Raw genomic sequence first — 6,759 nt, forward strand, 5'->3', positions numbered from 1 at the left:
CCTCACAGCTACACTCAGAAGTAACGTTTAGCCAGAGATAGGAGCATCCTGTTGATCTTGGTTGGCCTCGGCCTGCAGTGGCTTGAAGGATTTCAGTTCCTGGCCAGAGACTGAACTCACAGGCCAAGGCAGTGAGAGTACTGAATCCTAGCCACTAGACCAGTGGCCAGGGACAAAGCCCTGGCCTGTATGGCTTTGCAGAAAATGAATTTCCACAAAGAAACAGAAAGTAGTGAAACAGGTAAAGTGTTTATTAGGAGGAAAAAGAGTACGTGTGGATAGACAAATGGGAGGGCTCAGAGAGAGAGAGCTGCGCCCTCATGATAGTTTGAATCACGTATATGGGGCACTTCCTCTGGGCTTCATTTGGCCAGTCATCTTGCTTTGCCTCGTTCTGAGTCCGTATTTGGTTTATCTCAGGGTCCTCGCGTGTGTGCACGTGCATCACTTAGCCAAGATGGATTCTAGTGAAGAGGCTTATGGGTAGGTTGACATCACTCCCTTTTTGACCTCTAAGGAGCCTTTCCGCGCATGTATGGTTGGGAAGGTCTCCTTGACCTTGAGAATGAGGAATATGTGGTCTCTACCTTTTATCTGGGCAAGGTTCAGCTCCTCTCTCACTCCTGCTATTTTGGAGTATCTGTCCACAGGGGACAAACTCCAGCTGCTCAGCATGGGACCCTCCTGCCTCACTGTGGCCAAGTCAAGGTGACACATATAGTCAATCATCACAATTTTCATTCATTTCCATGTATTTAAAACTTTCCAGTGAGATTTCCTCTTTGATGCATGGATTATTTAGAAGTGTGTTGTGTAACTTTCAGTGTTTATAGATTTTTCTGTTGTGTTTTTGGCATTGAGGTCTAGTCTGATTCCATCTTGGTCACAGGACATCCTCTGTACGACTGTCTGCAAGTTTTAAAAGAGCAGATCGTTCATCTGACCAACTCCTCATTCTTCAAATGTGACCAGAGACGCCTGTTCTATAGGAGGAGGTTTCAGGTCCACAGGGTGGGAAGCAGCATTGTCTTCATGAGGTCCAAGAGCTGTCATTGTGTCCTTTCTAAGTGGCCTCCAGACAGTGCTGGGTGAATGCAGAACCCTGGATGGTGGGGCCCAGGTGAAGGGTCTGATCATCCACGTGGGGCCCGAACCCACCGGTATCAGAATAGGGCTGCTATACCACACAGTGTATCAGACTCAGGCTTGGTCTGCGCCACCAGCCCACACTCAGCAGTGAATTCAGGGGTGGGAGTCACTGACCTGGGACCTGGGACCCTTTGCTGCAGTGCTTGCACCTGGACAAAGGTCTCCTGGAGCAACAGAATACAAAGAAACTATAAGGGACTAAAAATAACTGTGTGCATGCGCAGTTGGGGCAAATTATGGACAACAAGATACAAAGAGACCAAAAAAACCCCCAACTGCAGCTTCTGAAGAGCCGGGAGCAAAAACAGGGTGTGGGGAGCAAAAGTAGGGTACTGCGCGTGCCCCCTGCACACAGTACCACCAAGGGGGTGGGCAGATCACCTAAGCCACCCCTCCGGCCTGACCCTGGACACACCCCTTCCCTCACCCCATATTAGGAATCAGCTCGCCAGTCCCCCCAGCCCCAGGGAGGGAGCTAGCAAAGGAAACTGTTACTTGTTCTCTCTCCTCCCTGCTGCAATAGGGGCCCCAGTAAAGCCTTGCCTGAATTTCTTGTCTGGCCTCTGATCAATTTCTATTGATTAAGGAGGCCAAGAACCCTGGTCGGTAACAATTGGGTGGAGCCCACCCACAAGCCCCCAGGCAGCAGAAGGCACTCTGGATCCTGGCTGGAGGCCTCCGCTACCCTCTAGGTCCGCAGGTGGGTCCCAGACCCCGATGGCCTAGGAATCCCACTTGTGGCCGCCTCCCGTCCTGGGTGGCTTGGCCCAGGCAGAGGTATGGAACGTGAGACACAGAAGACAGGCTTGGTTATGGGGCCAACTTTGGGAGGGATGAACCAGAGCTTGAGGGGATAAAGATGGAGGTTGACGAATCACGCTTAAGCTGGGCCCCACATTGACTCTGCTTGCCTTCTAAGTGCAAGAAAATGCCGCTCTTCCCGCCCTAGTGCAGGAGCAGCTTGCCCTTGCCAGCTGCCTCCTGCTCCTCTGGCCGGCGGGTCGGCAGGGACATGGGACCCGGTGCTCCCCTCAGCCTGGTCCTGGGTGGGGCGAGCTCAGTGGGCATCGACACCGCCTCATCTGGTGCTGAGTGTCTCTCCAGCTCCCCCCAGCCCCCGCCCCCAGGGTGGTGTGGCAACAGGTGGCACTTGTCACCTCTCTGGGGCACCCTGGCTCTGCTCCTTTGGCCCCCACTGGGCATGTGGCTGAGGTGGCTGCATGGCTAGTGTCTGGCCACTCCTGGCTCTGCCCGCCTCCATGTGCTGTGGCACCAGCAGTGTCACTCCACATGTGTTTGCACACAACTGACTCAGTGCTTCTGCCTGGAGGATTTTATCCTGCAAAGGTACTCGAAATTGAGTGAAGACAAATGACAAAGTTGAGCTTGTGACCAAAGAGACACCTACTGCTCATGAAATGGCCCAGTTTCAGTCTAGGATTGCCCACTCACACAGTGGCCCATGTCTGCTGCCGTAAAGCGGGATTCCGCTTTCGAAGCTGACTTTGATGTGTGCACAGTCAGCTCCCACGGGTGTGGAAGCGCTTGCCCAGGCATCCTTCTCCAGGCTCACGCGGGCCTGGACACCCGGACAGCACGTAGGCTCTGCAGGCTACGGCTGTTGCCTTGGGGTATGGGTGTCAGACCCCAACTCCCTGCATCACTGTTTCCTTTACCTAAATCAGGATTCCATCCCTTTTAAGTCTGCTTTCCATGTCCTTCTATCATGCATGTTTAAAATCCATTCACAGTTTTATCAAAACATCTCTTTGGGAAAAAGTGAGCCTGGCATGAGCTGCTTGGGAATTTCCTGTTTATTTACTGGGGCTTCCAGACATACCTGGGCTCCTGTCCCACACGGCACGGCCAGCAGCCTCTTTGGCCTGAGGAGCCATCTGGACCGGAGCTAAGAGCGACTCACGTCAAACCTTCCCACCCCAGCGGCCCCTGCCCACGGTGGACCCCAGGCTGCTGCAGAGGAAGGCACCAGGTGCCTCCAGGCCAGAAGGAAACCCCCACAGGATGCCTTCCAGCAGGAGAGGGGTACCAGCAGGATCTCAGCCTGCAACGGAGCAGGCCTGTTTCCCCCTCTTAGCCTCCCTTGGGCAGAATTGGGGGGACAGCTGTGGAGGAAGAAATGTGCCCCTCCATGGTCACAATGTGTGCACAGGAGACCCACAGACCCCTCACCTATGCAGACACATTGCCAGGCACAGACACACACGCGCGCGCGCGCACACACACACACACACACACACACACACACGCACTCACTCTGCTCAGCCAAGGCCTCCTGTACACTCATCTCCTCTTCTGTGGAGGCTGCATCAGAGCCAGGCTTGCAGCCACCCTGCCAGGTCCGAGACCAGGGAGCCTTTTCTCTCAGGGGCCGGCAAGGCTGTCAGATGCACCAGCCTCACACCCACGTCCACGCTGGGAGCAGGGAGAGGGTTGGCGCCTTCCCCACCTGCTGCTGCTCTCCTTGAAGAGGCCTCCAGAGCTCTGTCTCAGACCCTGCTGTTCTGCTCTGCCCATTGGCCCATTTCTCACACTCGAGTAGGTGAATTCCCACAGTCAGGAAGGAGTAGCCTCCGTGTTCCAGGGCTGTGGAGGTCTGAGCACTAGATGGTCCCTCCGAACCTGGAGCTGAGGGGCCCTTCAGCCAGTGCATCCTGGGCCACCCAGCCTTCTTTCCCCCAGCCCCTCCAAGCCCACTTGGCCAGCAGGTCTGTCACAAGGCCAAGCCCTCCGGTGATGGGTGACCAGGAATGATGGATTCCCTGCTTTCGTTTCCTTTCTCCCAGATTTGCTTCCCCCTCAAGAGCAGGTCCTCAACTCAGGGGAGTCAGACATGGGATCATGAATTCTGGCGATGGAGTTTTCATGATGGTTTAATGTCAGCATAAGTGTTGAGGGCCCTTCTCCCACCTCTGTGCCCAGATAGTTGAAGGGACATCTGTCCCTGAGGAGTTGCTAGGCTGAGCTTGCCAGAGAAAATCCTTGATGCCCACATGCTGTGGACTCAAAGTTTATGTGGCAGCCCTGCTCCCCCTAATTCTTATGTTAAATCCTAATCTCCAACGTGATGGTATGAGGAGGTGGGGCCTTTGGGAGGTGATTAGGTCATGAGGGTGGGACCTTCATGAATGGGATTAGTGTCTTTATAAGAGACCTCAGAGAGCTCCCTCGCACCCCCTGCCAGATGAGGACCCAGGGAGAGGTTGGCCATATATGAACCAGGAAGTGGGCTCTCACCACGCGTGAACCTGCCAGCACCTTGATTTTGGACTCCCAGCCTCCAGAACTGTGAGAAATAAACATCTGTTGTTTATAAGCCACCCAGGCCATGGTATTCTGTTGTAGCAGCCCAAAAGGACTCCTACACCAGTTGAATTTGAATGGAAAGTCAATGGAAAATTGTTTTTAGTGTATGTCCCAAATAGCGCATGGGACATACTTATACTAAAAATTGTATTCGTTGTTTATCAGAAATTGAAATTTAACTGAGTACCCTATATTTTATGTTTTCTTTCTAAACCTGGCCACCCTGCCCAGACCCTTCTATCTGAGGCTTGCTTTTCCTTCACGAAGCAGCCGACTGGAGGATGCTGTGTGGGCCTCTTCCTGCAGGACCAGCCCTGAGAGGAGGTAGCTCCTGGTGGGCCCTCTCCCAGTGTCAGTCCTCCCAGCTCCGCTGGTCTTCATTCTGCCCAGCTTGCCCTCCCCACCCTGTCCCACCCTTGGCCTCCTGGGCCTTGCCTCCAGTACTCTTGAAAGGTGCCCACCCCAGGCATTCCTTCTGCCCCTGCCGGGCCTCTGGTCCTTCACCCTCTCTGTGCTTCTCCCCCAGCAGAGGTTCACTGAGTACTTTCTCAGCTCCAGGCCAGGCAGAGGGGGAAGGGGGGAGGAGGGTGGGGGTAGCAGGACCACAGGACTCTGCCCTCAGGAGCCTGAGTGCCAGGGTGGAGGCTAGGTACTGGGAAGCATTCCAGGGCTCTGCCCTTGGTGATGAGCTGCCAGCAGATATGCTTCCTGGTAAGGGCTTGCTTCAGTATTTGCAGATGGCCATCTTCTTGCTGTGCCCTCCCTGGGGGGAGGGGGGTGCGGGGGTGGGGAGAGAGAGGAAGAAGAAGCTCTCTGGCCTCTCCTTATAAAGACATTAATCCCATCACAAGGCTCCCCCTCATGACCTAATCACCTTCCAAAGGTGCCACCTCCAAACACCATCATATTTCAACATATGAATTTTGAGGCGGACACAAATATTCTGTCTATAACCATCTATAACAGAAGGCAAAGACAGGGACTTCCCTGGTGGTCCAGTGAGTAAGAATCCGCGCTCCCAATGCAGGGGGCCTGGGTTTGATCCCTGGTCGGGGGGGACTATATCCCACATGCATGTCACAACTAAGAGTTCACATGTGGCAACTAAGGAGCCCGCGTGCCACAACGAAGATCCCGCGTGCTGCAACTAAGATCCAGTGCAGCCTAAATAAATATATTTTTAAAAAACATGGAGAAGGATGTCCATTTGCAGCATCCTATGCCAAAATAAAAAAAAAAAGAAACTAAAGACAAAGGAGGCTTACAACTATTATCGGACAGCTTTCGCGGGACGCGGGTCACGAACAAGTGTTCCTCACAGCCAGGTTCTGCTCAGGGGCCCTCTGCCCTCTCCTTACTCACTGTTTTCTCTGTCTACTCTTCAGCATCTGGGAGCTCAGCACACCTGCAGGAGTGGGTACCCAACGGGTTTCATCCATGATCACAAAGCACCTGCAATATGGCTACCAGAATAACAACACCTGTGGCAGTGGATCATCACAAGCATTAACCAAATGGGAAAGATCCCTAGCATTTTGGGGGGGTTATTGTTGGTGGAGAGGTGCCTTAAAAAATATTCAATGGGATCCTAACCTTGAGACCATTAAAACCACTTTTAAAGCATTTTCCTCTGGAGGCAGTGGTTTGTGATTATATCTATTGCATCTCTCTTTGAGGCATCCAGAAAAGGATTTTTTAACACATGGTGTCAAAAAATCTAACTGATGGAATTGATTATCTTTAAATAAAAAGTTGTTTTTGAAGTGGATGTTTTTTGGTATCATTATTCATTTCTATTTCCCAGCAGGGAAATGGATGGATTGGGCATTTCCCCAATCACTTGTCGGTGGCAAAGAGACTGGGCTTTATTTTATCATAAACAAAATGTTGTGTTGAGTCCAAACTTCTGATTTAGTTACTGTTGGGTGTACCATAGTTGTTGTCGCGTGTGATCACAGATCACAAACTGCAGCAAAATCTAGAACTACAGAATCAACCGGTCTTGGATTTGAAAGGAGAAGTAAGTGGTGGGTTTGCTAAAGACAATTTGCAGAGGATTTGTCCCCTTCTGGGTAAAGGAAACAACACGATGAAAACCCTGTTGTGGGTTTCCTGGCCCTCCTGACACCTCAGGAGAGGAGAGCTTGGGAGACCATCCTTCACAGCCTCCCCAGAGCCTCAGGCCCTGCGTGGAGGCCCCGACCACCAGGGGGCAGCGCTGGGCTGCTCGTGGCTCCAATGCCCCTGCTTGGTCTGTCTGCCGGCGGGGCGTGGCGCGGCGGGGCG

The sequence above is a fragment of the Neophocaena asiaeorientalis genome, unplaced genomic scaffold (genome assembly GCF_003031525.2).
Source record: "Neophocaena asiaeorientalis asiaeorientalis breed wild unplaced genomic scaffold, Neophocaena_asiaeorientalis_V1.1 scaffold743, whole genome shotgun sequence".
Taxonomy (NCBI): domain Eukaryota; kingdom Metazoa; phylum Chordata; class Mammalia; order Artiodactyla; family Phocoenidae; genus Neophocaena; species Neophocaena asiaeorientalis.